The sequence below is a fragment of the Stenella coeruleoalba genome, assembly GCF_951394435.1.
Source record: "Stenella coeruleoalba genome assembly, chromosome: 4".
NCBI lineage: Eukaryota > Metazoa > Chordata > Mammalia > Artiodactyla > Delphinidae > Stenella > Stenella coeruleoalba.
In genome coordinates, this window is record NC_137149.1 from 78,932,696 (window position 1) to 78,953,593 (window position 20,898).

At 36.5% G+C, this 20,898-nt stretch overlaps 1 long non-coding RNA gene across 3 annotated transcripts in view; it reads right to left on the reverse strand.

Annotated features, from left to right (window-relative positions):
• Positions 1 to 20,898, reverse strand: part of LOC307185679 — a 66,696-nt gene that overhangs the window by 3,088 nt on the left and 42,710 nt on the right. Inside the window, exon 3 of one of the 3 annotated variants that reach the window (XR_013828142.1) lies at positions 3,238 to 3,387. The exons of 1 other annotated variant lie outside the window; for it this stretch is intronic. This is a non-coding gene — a long non-coding RNA (uncharacterized lncRNA). Of the gene's footprint in view, positions 1 to 2,932; positions 3,388 to 20,898 lie in introns of those variants that run through there. One more of the 3 variants, XR_013828143.1, reaches the window with a different exon arrangement.

Genomic DNA, 20,898 nt, shown 5'->3' on the forward strand with positions numbered 1-20,898 from the left:
CCAACCAGACAAGTTGTCCTAAATGAGCCTTACTCATAAGTCACTGGGTCTGAGAGCAGAACATTTACTAAAATGGAGGCAAGAGAAAACAAAGACTAAGGTTTATGCTCCAGTCTTTGTCTATTGAAACTCTGACTTTAACATTGGTGCTTTTCTCTGTTAAATATTAACTTGCATCCTTTATTCAACTCCATAAGCTTGGCATGTAGCCATTTCAGTTTGTTCACTCCTGGCAAAGACACTTTCATATCAAAAAAGGCATTAGTAGATTAGTCACATTTTTAGCACAAATATGTGGACTTTGTGCTACCAGAGCTTTGCATGCATTAATTCAGAAAGTGCTTAGAATAATACCTGGCACTCAATAAGGCATATGAAGCCACCTCATTATTAAATCTTTGAACTTCTTAACTCTATGTTAATTCTTAGGCTTTTATAATAAGTTAGCCATTCATCAATGTTGTACAGTATAACCACATTTAGTTTTGTGAGTTATTGCAGTGGCCAAACATATAGACAAGTAACTTTCTCATTCAGGATGGGGGCTCTCTCCTGCTTGACACATTATGACAGTTCTCTCTAGCAGTCAAACCTACCCTTGAAGGACAATTTTGTTTATTGTTTTATATGTGATACCCAAGCTTGCCCCTTAGTGTTTACCTACACTTCATTTAAGGAAAAGTAGTCTGATGTTGTATCAGGGATTCTGATATTACTCAAACCCCAAATAAAATATTGAAAATAAAAATAATACCTATACCATTGTAATATTCCACCAATTCTTCTTTTTCAATGAGAGAAGTTACTACTCACTCTAATATATCAACTTGCATCTTTTGCAACAGCCCATTTATTACAGTTTTCTTGGGCAATAAATTCCCTTCAAAATCTTTACATCTAATTCTAGACATAGAAAATTTCAAGCTGTGAGATCCAATTGTCACATCCTTAAAATCAGTTCCAGGTCTAAAGCAAGAAAAATCAAGCATGTATAATCTTCTATTTTTGGAAAATGAAACACAACGTTTTTAAATGGGAAAAAACAAAAAGCAAGTTTCTTGTCAGCTATAATCACTTAGTGCCCAAAGTAATATATATACATTTACAATTAGCTCTGTGTTTTATATATATATATTATATATATATGATTATTTTATAATATTGTAATTATATATGTTATATATATATGATTATTTTATAATATTGTAACTATAAGAGGACCTTTTAAAAATTATTTGATGAGGGATTTAGAATTACAAACTGTTGGTAGGTGGAACTGGTTTCATTCATGCCCAGTTAAGGCATCAGTGCTCCTGAGGCAGCTAAATATTATCAGTTGCCCTTGGACCTACAGTTTCAGTTCTGGGTCCATTGCTTATTAGGTGCATTATTTTGGCCAAATTGTTTATTTTCTCTAAGCTTTAGTTACCCCATTGTATTAGGGTTCTCCAGGGAAACAGGACCAATAGGCTATACATAGATTTATATAGAAAGATGTTTATTGTAAGAGACTAGTTCACACAATTATGGAGACTGAGAAGTCCCATGATTTGTCTACAAGCCGGAGGCCCAAGGAAGCTGGTGGTGCAGTTCCAGTCCAAACCTGAAGGCCTGAGAAACAGGGGAGCCAATAGTAAGTCCCAGTCTGAGTCCAAAATTGCACCAGTGTCTGAAGTCAGGAGAATATGAGTGTCCCAGTGCAAGCAAGAGAACAAATTCATCCTTCCTCTGCCTTTTTGTTCTACTTATGTCCTCAGTGAATTGGATGGTGCCCACCTGCATTGATGAGAGTGGTCTTCTTTCCTCAGTCTACCAATTCAAAAGCCAATCTCTTCCAAAAACACCCTCACAGACACACCCACAAATATTTTACCTGCTCTCTAGATATCCCGAAGCCCAGTCAGGTTGACAGCAAAATTAACCATCATGCCCATCCATAAGATAAGAATTATATTTGGCCCTAGGTTCTTCATGACATTAAGAAAAAAAAATGTCATGAAGAACCTAGGGGTAAGGCAGGAATAAAGACGCAGACCTCCTAGAGAACAGACTTGAGGTTATGGGGAGGGGGAAGGGTGAGCTGTGACGGGGCGAGAGAGAGTCATGGACATATACACACTAACAAACGTAGTAAGGTAGATAGCTAGTGGGAAGCAGCCGCATGGCACAAGGATATTGGCTCGGTGCTTTGTGACCACCTAGAGGGGTGGGATAGGGAGGGTGGGAGTGAGGGAGATGCAAGAGGGAAGACGTATGGGAACATATGTATATGTATAACTGATTCACTTTGTTATAAAGCAGAAACTAACACACCATTGTAAAGCAATTATACCCCAATAAAGATGTTAAAAAAAAAAAAGAATTATATTTGGGATCTTACGTTTGTTGTGAAGATTAAATGAGATAATGCATGCTAGCACATTCACAGAATGTTTGAAAAAACACAAAGTGTTTAATGTGTTAGCTGCTAATAGCATTTCAATATATCTCATCATTCAAACATAAGATGGGTAGAGATTACTCTTGAGGGCAAATGTGTAAGACCTTGATAATAATCACACCACCTCACACTGTGCCCACACGCCAGTCCCAAGATGGATTATAAGAAAGATTTATGTACCATTTAAAAATAAATGTACTCTAGTTAGTACAGTTATTTAGGAGATGGGATAGCCTAGGCACTACATTGTTCTTAAGTTAGCACTGGATCTCAAGGTGTCAAATAGAGTGTTGCTGGCATTGCATATAACTGACTCTAGAAGCAAATACAGCCCAACTACCTGCACTTTAGGGGTAATGGCTCTCTGTGTGTGAATTCAAAAAATCACTTCTCTAATGCTATAAACTTTGAGCACCGCCCCCCACCCCCTCCAGGAAGTTTTACAATCAAATATTCCAGACTAAATGTAGTTAAATGTAGAGGGAAGAAACTCCCTCAAGTAATCAATACTGTAATGGTATAGGGAGAAACAGTTGTGCTCCTTTCAATATCCACACATTGCAGTCCTGGCCCACAGATGACCATCTGACCATACATAAGATTTGGGGGAAATACTTCTTTTAATCTTATTTATCCCTCCCCATTATGGGGGGCTGCTGTTATTGATGAAAGCCTGACTGAGTTCCCTTTCACTAGTGTGCAAGAATCCTATTAATACATGAAATGTCCATGAAGCTAATACATAACAGATCCTTTTACCGACTTTAAGTTCTTTACTTCTATATGGCAAAGCATACCTGGCCTGGCCTATTTTGCCATATTTGGCTATGTTCCAAGTACTTTCTTTTTCTTCTGAAGCAAGGTAAGTAATGTAGTCTTCTATGTAGCTGGTCAGCCTTGGAGTATGCCAAGCAGAGCTAGTTTTATCTCATAATATATAGGCACACCTGAGAAAATGAATCCAAATTTTATTTTAGAGTAAGAAGCAGGAGACCCCACTTTAATATCAACTAAAAGCCATGTTTTCTAATCTAGGTTTTATTATACTATATCTTTCTACTGGGAAATCAGAATCTTGCACATTTTTTTTTCTTTTTTTTTTTGCGGTATGTGGGCATCTCACTGTTGTGGCCTCTCCCGTTGCGGAGCACAGGCTCCGGACGCGCAGGCTCAGCAGCCATGGCTCATGGGCCCAGCCGCTCTGCGGCATGTGGGATCTTCCCGGCCCGGGGCACAAACCCGTGTCCCCTGCATCGGCAGGCGGACTCTCAACCACTGCGCCACCAGAGAAGCCCTCTTGCACATTTTTGACACAATGTTTTCCATTTAACTATTTTCTTTGGTTACATGTCCTGTATTGGAAGGAGACCAAAGGAGGGGAGAGTTAAGTGGTACCTCAAACCTGTTACTGCCTGGATAATACTCTAAGATCTGCATTAATGGCAGTGATCATAGAGTTTGCTCTGAGAAAGAGCAGGAAGAGGCAGGCAGTCAGAGCCCCAGCTCCAGAAACTGCCATGGTTTTAGCAGGCTGTGTTAGCAACAAAGTTCACTAACAAGCCACAAGATACAAACAACACTTAATTTCCTGAAGTCATAGGTTACAGAATTGTATTTCAAGAGTACACCTAGATTCAGATCATCCTGGCAGGTATAGTACTTTATGGGCAAGTTAAAGAAATCTTTGAGTTTATCAGAAAAAATTAATAGGAAAGAACTTATGTAAACCACTAGAATTCTTACTAGTAAAATAAGATGTAGTCATTTAGAGAATTTTTTCTCAAATGACGCTACTCTGTGTTTGTGATTTATTTTCCCTAAGGATATTACAATAAAAATTAGAACACAAGAGTAACAATAGAACATTTTCCTAAAGATTATTTTATTCAACATTTGATACACCTAACTTTGTGAATGAAAGAAGGGAGGTAATATTCTGTTAATATAAAGGCTATTTATTTAATAAGTGGCTCATCTAGAAGAATCACATCCCATAGTTTCCCTTTTCCTTATACTATGTTGACCATGAATGATTCCAAGTCACTTTTTAATTCTTACATTTAAAATTCTGGAGGTCTGCATATATTTATAGCTGGACGCAGGCCTTGAATTTTTAATCAGGTATCCCATTCTCATCATTCCCTCATTATACTGTAATTTGTTGTACATTGGGAAAACTGGCAGAAATGTCACATTACATGATTTCTAAATATCTTTCAGTGGGTGGATTATAATTTACAGAATGATAGCAGAATATGTGCACATGAGAACTTTTCCCAAGGCAGTTCAACTTGCCCACTGTCACTGCTAACAACCAGGTAGTAGCAGAAGGTGGTTGGGACATAGCTCTAGTCCCAAACTCTGATTGAGGGGCAGAGAGTGCCTGATTCAGCTTCTTCTGAAGTCCAGTCTTGGCCTTCTTAACATACAATTCCTAACAGCCAGAAGGAACGTGTACATTTAAAACTTTGGACAGATCGGAACCAAGATGGCAGAGTAGAAGGACGTGCTCTCACTCCCTCTTGCGAGAACATCAGAATCACAACTAGCTGCTGGACAATCATCAACAGCAAGACACTGGAACTCACCTAAAAAGATACCCCACATCCAAAGACAAAGGAGAAGCCACAATGAGACGATAGGAGGGGTGCAATCACAGTAAAATCAAATCCCATAATTGCTGGGTGGGTGACTCACAGACTGGAGAACACTTATACCACGAAAGTTCACCCACTGGAGTGAAGGTTCTGAGCCCCACGTCAGGCTTCCCAACCTGGGGGTCCGGCAATGGGAGGAGGAATTCCTAGACAATCAGACTTTGAAGCCTAGTGGGATCTGACTGCAGGACTTTGGCAGGACTGGGGGAAACAGAGACTCCACTCTTGGAGGGCACACACAAAGTAGTGTGCACTTCGGGACCCAGAAGAAGGAGCAGTGACCCCAGGGGACACTGAACCAGACCTACCTGCTAGCGTTGGATGGTCTCCTGCAGAGGTGGGGGGTGGCTGTGGCTCACTGTGGGGACAAGGACACTGGCAGCAGAAGTCCTGGGAAGTACTCCTTGGCTGGCGTGAGCCCTCTCAGAGTCTGCCATTAGCCCCACAAAAGAGCCCAGGTAGGCTCCAGTGTTAGGTTGCCTAAGGCCAAACAACTGACAGGGAGGGCACCCAGCCACACCCATCAGCAGTAAAATGGATTAAAGTTTTACTGAGCTCTGCCCACCAGAGCAACAGTCAGCTCTACCCACAACCAGTGCCTCCCATCAGAAAACTTGCGTAAGACTCCTAGATAGCCTCATCCACCAGAGGGAACACAGCAGAAGCAAGAAGAACTACAAGCCTGCAGCCTGTGGAAAAAAAATCATATTCACAGAAAGACAGACAAGATGAAAAGGCAGAGGGTTATGTACTAGAGGAAGGAACAAGATAAAACCCCAGAAAAATAACTAAATGAAGTGAAGATAGGCAAACTTCCAGAAAAAGAATTCAGAATAATGACAGTGAAGATAATCGAGGACCTTGGAAAAAGAAAGGAGGCAAAGATGAGAGGATACAAGAAATGTTTAAGAAAGACTTAGAAGAATTAAAGAACAAACAAACAGAGATGAACAATACAATAACAGAAGAACGGATAAGTGACCTGGAAGACAGAATGGTGGAATTCACTGCTGCAGAAGAGAATACACTAAAAAGAATGAAAATAAATGAAGACAGCCTAAGAGACCTCTGGGACATTAAATGGAACAACATTCGGATTATATGGGTCCCAAAAGGAGAAGAGAGAGAGAGGGACCAGAGAAAATATTTGAAGACATTATAATCGAAAACTTCCCTAACATGGGAAAGGAAATAATAATGATAATAATCACCCAAGTCCAGGAAATGCAGAGTCTCCCATACAGGATAAAGGCAAGGAGAAACACGCCGAGACACACAGTAATCAAACTGGAAAAAATTAAGGACGATAAACATTATTGAAAGCAGGAAGGGAAAAATGAGAAATAACATACAAGGGAACTCCCATAAAGTTAACAGCTGATTTCTCAACAGAAACTCTACAAGCCAGAAGGGAGTGGCATGATATACTTAAAGGGATCAAAGGGAAGAACCTACATTCAAGATTACTCTAACAGGCAAGGAACTCATTCAGATTTGATGGAGAAATCAAAAGCTTTACAGACAAGCAACAGCTAAGAGAATTCAGCACCACAAAACCAGCACTACAACAACTATAAAGGAACTTCTCTAAGTGGGAAACACAAGAGAAGAAAAGGACCTACAAAAACAAACCGGAAACAATTAAGAAAATGCTCATAGGAACATACATATCGACAATTACCTTAAACGTGAATGGATTAAATGCTGCAACCAAAAGACACAGGCTTGCTGAATGGATACAAAAACAAGACCCATAAATATGCTGTCTACAAGAGACCCACTTCAGACCTAGGGACACATACAGAGTGAAAGTGAGGGGATGGAAAAAGATATTCGATGAAAATGGAAACCAAAAGAAAGCTGGAGTAGCAATACTCATATCACAGAAAGCAGACTATAAAATAAAGAATGTTACGAGAGACAAGGAAGGACACTACATAATGATCAAGGGATCAATCAAAGAAGAAGATATAACAATTATAAATATAAATGCAACCAACATAGGCGCACGACAATACATAAGGCAACTGCTAACAGCTCTAAAAGAGTAAATTGAAAGTAACACAATAATAGTGGGGGACTTTAACACCTCACTTACACCAATGGACAGATCATCTAAAATGAAAATAAATAAGGAAACAGAAGCTTTAAATGACACAATAGACCAGATAGATTTAATTGATATTTATAGGACATTCCATCCAAAAACAGAAGATTAGAGTTTCTTCTCAAGTGCGCACAGAACATTCTCCAGGATAGATCACATCTTGGGTCACAAATCAAGCCTCAGTAAATGTAAGAAAACTGAATTGCTATCAAGCATCTTTTCTGACGACAATGCTATGAGATTAGAAATGAATTACAGGGAAAAAGACGTAAGAAACACAAACATATGGAGGCTAAACAATACGTTACTAAATAACCAAGAGATCACTGAAGAACTCAAAGGGGAAATCAAAAAATACATACAGACAAATGACAATGAAAACACAACGATCTAAAACCTATGGGATGCAGCAAAAGCAGTACTAAGAGGGAAGTTTATAGCTATACAAGCCTACATCAAGAAACAAGAAAAATCTCAAATAAAAACATCTAACCTTACACCTAAAGAAATTAGAGAAAGAAGAACACACAAAACTCAAAGTTAGAAGAAGGGAAGAAATCATAAAGATCAGAGCAGAAATAAATGAAATAAAAACAAAGAAAACAATAGCAAAGATCAATAAAACTAAAAGCTGGTTCTTTGAGAAGATAAACAAAATTGATAAACCATCAGCCAGACTCATCGAGAAAAAGAGGGAGAGGACTCAAATCAACAAAATTAGAAATGAAAAAGAAGTTACAACAGACAGCGCAAAAATACAAAGCATCTTAAGAGACTACTACAAGCAACTCTATGCAAATAAAATGGACAACCTGGAAGAAATGGACAAATTCTTAGAAAGGTTTAATCTTCCAAGACTGAACCAGAAAGAGATAGAAAATGTGAACAGACCATTCACAAGTAATGAAATTGAAACTGTGATTAAAAATCTTCCAACAAACAAAAGTCCAGGACCAGATGGCTTCACAGGTGAATTCTATCAAACATTTAGAGAAGAGCTAACATCCTTCTCAAACTTGTCCAAAAACTTGTGGAGGAAGGAACACTCCCAAACTCATTCTATGAGGCCACCATCACCCTGATACCAAAACCAGACCAAGATACTACAAAAAAAGAAAATTACAGACCAATATCATTGATGAATATAGATGCAAGAATCCTCAACAAAATACTAGCAAACAGAAACCAACAACACACTAAAAGGATCATACAGCATGATCAAGTGGGATTCATGCCAGGGATGCAAGGATTCTTCAATATATGCAAATCAATCAATGTGATGCACCATATTAACAGGTTGAAGAATATAAACCATATGATCATCTCAATAGATGCAGAAAAAGCTTTTGACAAAATTCAACACTCCTTTATGATAAAAACTCTCCAGAAAGTGGGCATAGAGGGAACATACCTCAACATAATAAAGGCCATATAGGACAAACCACAGCAAACATCATTCTCAGTGGTGAAAAACTGAAAGCATTTCCTCTAAGATCAGGAAAAAGACAAGGATGTCCACTCTCACCACTATTATTCAACATAGTTTGGAAGTCCTAGTGATGGCAATCAGAGAAGAAAAAGAAATAAAAGCATTACAAATTGGAAAAGAAGAAGTAAAACTGTCACTGTTTGCAGATGACATGATACTACATATAGAGAACCCTCAATATGCCACCAGAAAACTACTAGAGCTAATCAATGAATCTGGTAAAGTTGCAGGATACAAAATTAATGCACAGAAATCTCTTGCATTCCTATACACTAATGATGAAAAATCTGAAAGAGAAATTAAGGAAACACTCCCATTTACCCTTGTAACAAAAAGAATTAAATACCTAGGAATAAAACTACCTAGGGAGACAATAGACCTGTATGCAGAAAACTATAAGACACTGATGAAAGAAATTAGAGATGACACCAACAGATGGAGAGATATACCATGTTTTTGGATTGGAAGAATCAATATTGTGAAAATGACTATACTACCCAAAGCAATCTACAGATTCAATGCAATCTCTATCAAATTACCAATGGCATTTTTTACAGAACTAGAACAAAAAAATCTTAAAATTTGTATGGGGACACAAAAGACCCTGAATAGCCAAAGCAGTCTTGAGGGAAAAAAATGGAGCTGGAGGAATCAGACTCCCTGACTTCAGACTATACTACAAAGCTACAGTAATCAAGACAGTATGGTACTGGCAAAAAACAGAGACATAGATCAATGGAACAAGATAGAAAGCCCAGAGATAAACTCACGCACCTATGGTCAACTAACCTATGACAAAAGAGGCAAGAATATACAATGGAGAAAAGACAGCCTCTTTAATAAGTGGTGCAGGGAAAACTGGACAGCTACATGTAAAAGAATGAAATTAGAACACTCCCTAACACCATACACAAAAATAAACTCAAAAGGGATTAGAGACCTAAATGTAAGACTGGATACTATAAAACTCTTAGAGGAAAACATAGGAAGAACATTCTTTGACATTAATCACAGCAAGAGCTTTTTTGATCCACCTCCTAGAGTAATGGAAATAAAAACAAAAATAAACAAATAGGACCTAATGAAACTTCAAAGCTTTTGCACAGCAAAGGAAACCATAGAGAAGACGAAAAGACAACCGTCAGAATGGGAGAAAATATTTGCAAGTGAATCAATGGACAAAGGATTAATCTCCAAAATATATAAACAGCTCATGCAGCTCAATATTAAAAAAACAAAGAACCCAATCCAACAATGGGCAGAAGACCTAAATAGACATTTCTCCAAAGAAGACATACAGATGGCCAGGAAGCACATGAAAAGCTGCTCAACATCACTAATTATTAGAGAAATGCAAGTCAAAACTACAATGAGGTGTCCCCTCACACCAGTTAGAATGGGCATCATCAGAAAATCTACAAACAACAAATGCTGGAGAGGGTGTGGAGAAAAGGAAACCCTCTTGCACTGTTGGTGGGAATGTAAATTGATACAGCCACTATGGAGAATAGTATGGAGGTTCCTGGAAAACTAAGAATTGAATTACCATATGATCCAGCAATCCCACTACTGGGCATATACCCAGAGAAAACCATAATTGAAAAAGACATATGCACCCAATGTTCATTGCAGCACTATTTACAACAGCCAGGTCATGGAAGCCACCTAAATGCCCATTGACAGACGAATGCATAAAGAAGTTGTGGTACATATATACAATGGAATATTACTAAGCCATAAAAAGGAACGATATTGGGTCACTTGTTGAGATGTGGATGGATCTAAAGACTGTCATACAGAGTGAAGTAAGTCAGAAAGAGAAAAACAAATATCGTATATTAACGCATATACATGGAACCTAGATAATTGTTACAGATGAACTGGTTTGCAGGGCAGAAATTGAAACACAGATGTAGAGAACAAATGTAAGGACACCAAGGGGGGAAAGCCGCGGGGTGGTGGGAGTGGTGGTGTGATGAATTGGGTGATTGGAATTGACATGTATACACTGATGTGTATCAAATTGATGTCTAATAAGAATCTGCTCTATAAAAAAATAAGTAAAATAAAATTCAAAAAAAAAAAAAAAGAACTTTGCCCATAGTTGAGCTAGAAATCTGTGGCAAAGATTTTTATTTATAAAAGCTGGTTGTCAGTTTATTCAGATTTTATAGAGGAGAAATAAACAATATATTATAGTGTTGGAGATGGTGTATATTTGAGTTGGACAAATCTTCATTTAAATTCCATTCTGCTTTCTAGTGGCTGTTTGACACTGAGCAAGTTTCTTAATCTCTCTGAACCTTTTTCCTCTTTATATATAGTTTAAATAACAGCTCAGTGGGTGAATTTAAGTACAAAATGAGATGCTTTATGTAAATTATTTAGCATAATGCCTTTTAAAATATTCAAAGTAGTTTTATTATAATATTACATATATTTATAATTGCATTAATGTAATAACTAAGTTGTATGATTAAATCAACACATCTTTATTTATTGCTAAAATGTGTCAAGCACTGTACTAAGTTGTGGGAATTTGAAAATAAGCAAATAGTTTGTTTATAAGCCTGTGGGGGAGGTAAATATCAATCAAATAATCATACAAAGTAATGTAAAAAATTACAGTTGTGATTAGTGTTAAGGAGAAATACATCATGTTAAGGAACTGAGTCTTTATACTAAAGTTAAAATTAAATTAGCTTTAAAACAGGGGTTTTATAAGGCTTATTAAGGATTTTAATAATTTTCCTAAAAGAAAGAGAAGTCAATAATGTGTTTAAAATAAAGTGTTAGTATGATCAAATATTTGTGTCAGAAAGTTGTCCTGATCACAGCCTGAGAAAACAGCTAAAAAGAGTCTAAGAGTGGATGAGAAGAGGCCAATTATCAAGTGATTGCAATACATCAGCCTACAGATGGTGGTAGATTTTGGTTGTGGATATTGATAGGAGTTAAAGATTTTAGAAAAATTTAGGATGTAAATTGAGTGAACTTGGTAATAAATGAATAAGGATGATGAAAAGGAGATGTCAATGCTGACACCTAGCTTACTGACATGCCTAATGAGGTGGATGGTGTTGCCATTGCAATAGCATTGATAGTAATTAATAATGAAAATGATATATCTGGAAAATAGCCTAACTTAAGGGCTGAGCAATCACTTTTGAGGTTAAACATGTCCTCCAGAAATGTAACTCATGGTTCCAAATGAGTTAGAACAGAAAACAGTTGAACGTTGAGGAGATAAGAAAAATGCCATTGTTTCCAATACATTCTGATTTTGAAAATCACAAAGGTCAAAAACCTATGGGTAGTAGCTCTACTTCTGTTCAAGATGGAGTAACAAGGATCAGATTTACCTTCCTGCTTAAACAACAAAAAAACAGACAACATGAAACAATGGTTTTAAAGTCACTGGACTTTAGGTATGTTTAGTGATCCCTGAGAGATGAGAAAATAAGATGAGCTCTATGAACATTAAAACTTATAGATGTAGATGGTTTACAGGTGTGGTCCAAAGAGCAAGAAATCAGACAGACTCCAATGTATTCCCTGAATTATAGAGACAAAGCTGAGATTACAGAAAGAATAAGATAGCTATTGCCCACAGGAAAGACTACAGATAGAAGGGAAGAGCACGGAGAGAAAATTTCAGGAATCTGGAGAGTTTCCGCTTTGAGTATTTATACGGTACTGTAATCTATTAAGTGAGTAATAGCATTATGTCTAAAAAAGCAATGTATATACCTTAATTAAAAAGTACTTTATTCCTAAAAAATGTTAACCATCAACTCAGCCTTCTGTGAGTTGTAATCCTTTTGCAACAGTAACATCAAAGATCACTGATCACAGATCACCGTAACAAATACAATAACAATAAAAGTTTAAAATATTGTGAGAATTACCAAAATGTGACACCGAGGCTCGAAGTGAGAAAATTCTGTTGGAAAAATTGTGCTGATAGACTTGCTTGATGCAGGGTTGCCACAAAGTTTCAATTTGTAAAAAACCCAACTGTGAAGTGCAATAAAGCAAAGCACAACAGGACAAAGTATGCCTGTATACATAAAGATTTTATATATTTGTATATACATATTTTCCTATATATATAAAATCTCTCTTGTATATATATATATATATATATATATATATATATATATATATATATATCCTCTGAAGAAACCTCTAAAATAACAAAACAGTATAATTAGTAAGTCAAAAAAAGGAAATAAAATGGAATAACAAATTAATTCAAAAAAGAGAGAAAAGGATGAAAAAGTAAAAATAGATTGGAAATGTAGTAAACAAGTAATATGTAGATAGTACATTTAAAATTAACCACATAAATAATAACCAAAAAGTAAAATGCAAATGGTCTAAACACACCAATTATGAGGGAGAGATTTTCAGACTGGACAATAAACCAGGACTCAACTATATGCTGCCTAAATGAAACATGCTTTAGATACTAACCCCTTATCATATATACAATTATAAATATTTTCTTCCATTTTATAGTTTTTTTCACTCTGTATATGGTTTCCTTGTTATGCAGAGCTTTTTAGTTTGATGTAGTCTAACTTGTCCATTTTTGCTGTTGTTGCTTATGTTTTTGTTGTAATATTTAAGAAATCCCTGCTAACACCAATGTCATGAAAATTTTCTTGTTTTCTGTAAAAGTTTTATAGTTTCATATCTTATGTTTAAATCTTTAATGTATTTTCAGTTGATATCTGTGTACTGTGTAAGATAAGGATCCAATTTCATTATTTTGTATGCAGATGTCAACTTTCTTTTGACATGCAGATGTCATTTGTTAAAGAGACTATTCTTTCCCCGTTGTGTGTTCTTGAAACCTTTGTCAAAGATCAGTTGAACATATATGTATGAGTTTATTTCTTGGATTCTTATCCTGTTCCTTTGTTCTATATGGCTGTTTTTATGCGAGTACCACACTGTCTTAATTACTGTGGATTTGTAATATATTTTGCAGTCAAGATCAGGAAGTGTAATGCCTCTAGCTTTGCTCTTCTGTTTCAAGACTGCATTGACTATTCAGGGTCTTTCATGGTTCCATATGCATTTCAGGATTATTTTTACTATTTATGTAAAAACAATTCAGATAGCAGAAAATATTTGCAAACCACATAACTGAAATGGGATTAATATCCAAAATATATAAGGAACTAAAACTACTCAATAGCAAAAAGTATAAATGATCCAATTAAAACTGGACAAAGGGCTTGAATGTACATTTCTCCAAAGAAGACATACAAGTGGCCAACAGGTATATGAAAAGATGATCAACATTGCTACTCATCAGGAAAATTCAAATCTAAACCACAAAGAGATAACACCTCACACTGGTTAGGATGGCCATTAGCCAAAGAACAAAAGATAATAAGTTCTTGTAGAGGATGTGGAGAAATCAGAGCCCTTGTACACTATTGGTGGGAATATAAAATGGTGTGGCCGCTACAGAGAACAGTATGAAAATTCCTCAAAAGATTAAAAATAGGATGAATACATGATCCAGCAATTCTACTTCTGGGTATATATTCAAAAAAACTGAAATAATGATTTGAAGAGATAGCTGCATTCCCATGAATATTGCAGCATTATTCATATTAGCCAAGATGTGGAAGCAACATAAATTTCCATCAATGAATGATGGATAAAGAAAATATGGTATATACATATAATGGAATATTATTGTTTAGTCTTTAAAAAGAAGGAAATCCTGCCATATGGGGCAACATGGATGAGCCTGGAGGACATTATGTTAAGTGCAATAAGCCAGTCACAGAAGGACAAACACTGCATGATTCCACTTATATAAGGTATATAAATTAGTCAAACTCATAAGAACAGAGAGTACAATGGTGGTTTCCAGGGGCTGAGGGAGAAAGAAATGAGAGGTGCTATTCAGTTACACAAGATGAATAAGAACTAGAGCTCTGCTATACAACATTATACCTATAGGTAACAATACTGTATTGTGCACTTAAAAATTGTTAAGATTGTTGATCTCATGTTGTGTTCTTACCACAATAAAAATAGAATAAATTAAATGAAATACACTCTAAATATAAAGACTCAAATAGATTAAATAGAGAAAATATACTAACACTGGTCAAAAGAAAGCAGGAGTAGCTATGTTAATGTAAGACAAACTTGATTTCAGAGCAAAGAATATTACTGAGGTTAAAGAAGACTCCTTCATAGCAATAACTCTGCCAATTTATCAAGAATACAACAAATATTAAGTGTTTGTGCACCTAACAGCAGAGCTTCAAAATATATAAAGCAAAAACTGATATAACTGCAAGGAGAAATATATAAATCAAAATATAGAAGCAGATATTTCAATACCCCTCTCTCAATTATTTATGGGAGAAGAGATAGAAAACAAATAAGGTTATGAGTTCAACATTATCAAACTTCACTCTTGACATTTATACAACACTCTGTCCTACAATGGAATACACATGCTTGTCAAATATACATGCAATATCTATTAAGATGGACCATATTCTGGGTCATAAAATACGTCTCAACAGACTTTAGAAAAATTAATCCCCATAGGGTATATTCTCTGACAACAATGGAATTAAATCAGTTATTAATACTAGGGAAATTATTTTTAAAATCTCCAAATAATTAGAAAACAGATACAACACTTAAAATAACCCATTATTCAAGAAGAAATAAAAGGAAAATTGACAAATATTTTGAACTGAATGAAAATGAGAATACAACATATTCAAATTCATAAAACATTGTCAAAAAGCAGTATATAGAAGGAAATTGATGGTACTGAAATATAATAGAACTGTATTAGAAAATAATAGAGGTATCCATAATGAAGGCCTTAGGTTCCTCTTTAGGAAACTATAAAAAGAATAGCAAATTAAATGCAAAATGAATAAAAGAAAGGAAACCATAAAGGTAAGCATGAATATCAATTAAATTTATACAAGAAAAAAAGTAGATAAAATCAATGAAACCAAAAGCTTAATCATTAAGAAGATCAATAAACTGACAAATTTATTGGCAGATTGAGCAGGGAAAAGAGGGAGAATACAAAAATTACAAATATCAGAATTTAGAGAACTGACATCACTGTAAATTCTATAAATATTATAATGACAATAGATTAAACAACTTAACAGAAATGGGCAAAATCCCTGAAATGCACATCTTAATCAGGAAGAAAGAAAGAAACTTAATAGAACAGCATGTAAAAGAAAATAGAAATTATAGCTAAAAACCTCCCCACAAAGAAAACCAGGCTGGAATGAATTCACTAGCTAATTCTAGTAAACATTTATAGGAAAAAATAATACTTTTTCTACACAAATTCTCCCATAAAATTGACAAGGAAAGAATATATTGCAACTCATTTTATAAAGAGAGCATTCCCCTGATATAAAGATGACAAAAAATTACATTATTACAAGAAAGAACCTACAGAGTAACATCTTTTGTCAAAGTGGATGTAAAAATCCTAAACAAAACTTTAGCAAATCAAACCCCAAATGTATAAAAGACTAATTCACAATGACCAGATAGAGTCAGTCCCAGGAATGCAAGATTGGATTAGTATTCAAATATCAATAAATGTAATTCACCATGTAAACAAAATAATAAAGAAAAACCACATGATCATCTCAATTGACAAAGAAAAAACATTTGGCAAAATCTCATATTTGATTTCTTTCCACAAATGTTTTGGATTAATTAGATATTCATATTAAAAAACGAACTTTGATCCATACTTTATTCCATATTGAAAATTTAACAGAAGTAGATTACTGACATAAATATAAAATCTAAAACTATAATATTTCTACCAAAAAACCATAGGACAAAACATTTGTGATTTTGTCAAAGATTTCCTTTAAAGAATGAAAAGATCAATTTAACCCCTCTAAAATTTTAAAAAAAAAATCTGCTTTTCTAGAAACATGTTTAAGGTAATGAAAGACAAGCCACAGACTAGGAGAAAATATTTGCAAATCATGTAATTGAGTGGTCACAATATATATTAAAAAAAAACTGTCAAAAATCCATTTTTTAAAATGCCAACTTAAAAAAAAGGACAAAAGTTTTGAAAAGCTATTTAATCAAAGAAGATACATAATGGAGATGTTCATCATCATTTATCAGTAATTGGGGAACTAAAATTAAAACCACAATAACACACAGCTACACACATATTAGGATGGCTCATATCAAGGGCTGGAAGAACTCTTTATACTAGCGCAAACTGGAAACAACCAGAATATCCAATAACAAGTGAATGGATAAATTAGCTGTAGTATATCCATACAATGGAAAACTACTTAGAAACAAAAAGTTACGAGTTACTGAAACACTACAACATGAATGATTCTCTAAATAATTCTGTTAAGAATAAAACCAGATGCCCTCCACCTGCTTCACTGGGTGGGGTGTTGTGCTAGGACCTTGCTTCAGAGAGGGAGACCTTCAAGATGGTGGAGGAGTAAGACGTGGAGATCACCTTCCTCCCCACAAATACATCAGAAATACATGTACCTGTGGAACAACTCCTACAGAACACCTACTGAATGCTGGCAGAAGACCTCAGGCTTCCCCAAAGGCAAGAAACTCCCCATATAACTGGGTAGGGCGAAAGAAAAAAGAAAAAACAGAGACAAGACAATAGGGACAGGACCTGCCCCAGTGGGAGGGAGCTGAGAAGGAGGAAAAGTTTCCACACACTAGGAAGCCCCTTCACTGGCAGAGATGGGGGGGTGGCGGGGGAGAAGTTTTGGAGCCACGAAGGACAGTGCAGCAATAGTGGTGCAGAGGGCAAAGCAGAGAGATTCCTGCACAGAGGATCGGTACTGACCAAAACTCACCAGGCTGAGAGACTTGTCTTCCCACCTGTTGGGGCAGGTGGGGGCTGGGATCTAAGGCTTGGGCTTCAGAGGTCAGATCCCAGGGAGAGGACGGGGTTGGCTACGTGAACACAGCCTGAAGGTGGCTAGGGTGCCACAGCTAGCCAGGAGGGAGTCCAGGAAAAAGTATGGAGCTGCCTAAGAGGCAGGACCATTGTTTCAGGAAGCGCAAGGAGAGGGAATTCAGAGCACCACCTAAATGAGCTCCAGAGACGGGCACAAGACACAGCTATCAGTGTGGACACCAGAGACGGGCATGAGATGCTAAGGCTGCTGCTGCAGCCACCAAGAAGCCTGTGTGCAAGCACAGGTCACTGTCCACAACTCCCTTCCCAAGAGCCTGTGCAGCCTGCCACTGTGATCCAGGGACAACTTCCCTGGGAGAACACGTGGCATGCCTCATGCTGGTACAACATCACCCCAGCCTCTGCTGCCACAGGCTCGCCCCGCATTCTGTACCCCTCCTTCCCCCTGGCCGGAGTGAGCCAGAGCCACCTAATCAGCTGCTCCTTTAACCTCATGCTGTCTGGGCAGGAATAGATGACCTCAGGTGACCTACACGCAGAGGCGGGGCCAAATCCAAAGCTGAACTCCAGGAGCTGTGCGAACAAAGAAAAAGGGAAATTACTTGCAGCAGCCTCAGGAGCAGCAGATTAAATCTTCACAATCAACTTGATGCACCCTGCATCCGTGGAATACCTAAATAGACAATGAATCATCCCAAAACTGAGGTGGTGGACATTGGGAGCAACCGCAGACTTCAGGCTTGCTGTATGTGACTGACTGGATTCTGGTTTTAGGTTTATATTAGTTTAGTATTTAGAGTTTATAATCATTCATAGATTTGATTATTGATTTGGTTGTGCTCTTCCTTTTTTTTTCATCTTTTTATATATAGATATATATATATTTTTTCCTTTTTCTCGTTTTGTGAGTGTGTATGTGTATGCTTCTTTGTGCGATTTTGTCTGTATAGCTTTGCTTTTATCATTCGTTCATGGGTTCTGTCTGTCCATTTTTTGTTTTAGTATAGTTTTTAGCTCTTGTTATCATTGGTGGATTTGTTTTTTGGTTTGGCTGCTCTATTCTTTCTTACCTTGGTTTTCTTTTTATTACTTTTTAATTTTATAAATTTTTAATAATTAAAAAAATTTTTTAATTTAATAACTTTCTTTCTTTCTTTCTCTCTCTCTCTCTCTTTCTTCCTTTCCCTTTCTTTCTCTCTCTTTCTTTCTTTCTTTCTTTCTTTCTTTCTTTCTGTTTTTCTCCCTTTTCTTCTGAGCTCTGTGGCTACCAGGGTCTTGATACTCTGGCTGGGTGTCAGGCCTGTGCCTCTGAGGTGGGAGACTCGAGTTCAGGACATTGGTCCACCAGAGACCTCTCAGACATACATAATATCAAACAGCGAAAGCTCTCCCAGAGATTTCCATCTCAACGCTAAGACCCAGCCCCAATCAACAACCAGCAAGATACAATGCTGGACACCACATGCCAAACAACCAGCAAGACAGGAAAACAGCCCCACCCATTAGCAGAGAGGCTGCCTAAAATCAAATAAGGTCACAGAAACCCCGAAACACACCACTGGATGCGGTCCTGCCCACCAGAAAACAAGATTCAGCCTCATCCACCAGAACACAGGCACTAGACTCCTCCAGAAGAAAGCCTATACAACCCACTGAAACAACTTAGCCAATGGGAGCAGACACCAAAAACAATGGGAACTACAAACCAGCACACTGTGAAAAAGAGACGCCAAACACAGTAAGCTAAGCAAAATGAGAAGACACAGAAACACACAGCAGATAAAGGAGCAAGGTAAAAACCCACCAGACCAAACAAATGAAGAGGAACTAGGAAGCCTACCTGAAAAAAAATTCAGAGCAATGATAGTAAAGATATCCAAAATCTTAGAAATAGAATGGAGAAAATACAAGAAACATTTAATAAGAACTTAGAAGAAATAAAGAGCAAAGAAACAATGATGAACAATACATTAAATGAAATTAAAAATTCTCTAGAAGGAATAAACAGCAGAATAACTCAGGGAGAAAAACGGATAAGTGACCTGGAAGATAAAATAGTGGAAATAACTACTTCAGCGCAGAATAAAGAAAAAACAATGAAAAGAATTGAGGACAGTCTTACAGACCTCTGGGACAACATTAAAGTTACGACCATTCGAATTATAGGGGTCCCAAAAGAAGAAGAGAAAAAGAAAGGGACTGAGAAAAATATTTGAAGAGATTATAGTTGAAAACTCCCCTAATATGGGAAAGGAAATAGTCAATCCAAGTCCAGGAAGTGCAGAGAGTCCCATAGAGGAAAATCCAGGGAAAAACATGCTAAGACATATATTAATCAAACTATCAAAAATTAAATACAAAGAAAAAATGTTAAAAGCAGCAAGGGAAAAACAACAAATAACACACAAGGGAATCCCCATAAGGTTAACAGCTGATCTTTCAGAAGAAACTCTGCAAGCCAGAAGGGAGTGGCAAGGCAAGACATACTTAAAGTGATGAAAGGGAAAAATCTACAACCAAGATTACTCTATCCAGCAAGGATCTCATTCAGATTTGATGGAGAAATTAAAACCTTTACAGACAAACAAAAGCTGAAAGAATTCAGCACCACCAAACAAGCTTCACAACAAATGCTAAGGGAACTTCTCTAGGCAGGAAACACAAGAGAAGGAAAAGACCTATAATAACAAACCAAAAACAATTAAGAAAATGGTAATAGGAACATACATACCCATAACTACCTTAAATATAAATGGATTGAATGCTCCAACCAAAAGACATAGACTGTCTGAATGGATACAAAAACAAGATCCATATATATGCTGTCTACAAGAGACCCACTTCAGACCAAGAAACACATACAGGCTGAAAGTGAGGGGATGGAAAAAGATATTCCCTGCAAACAGAAATAAAAAGAAAGCTGGAGTAGCAATTCTTATATCAGACAAAATAGACTTTAAAATAAAGACAATTACAAGACACAAAGAAGGACACTACATAATGATCAAGGGATCCATCCAAGAAGAAGACATAACAATTGTAAATATTTATGAACCCAACATAGGAGCACCTCAATACATAAGGCAAATCCTAACAGCCATAAAAGGGGAAATCAACAGTAACACAATCATAGTAGGGGACTTTAAAACCCCACTTTCACGAATGGACAGATCATCCAAAATGAAAATAAATAAGGAAACACAAGCTTAAATCCATACATTAAACAAGATGGATTAAATTGATATTATAGGA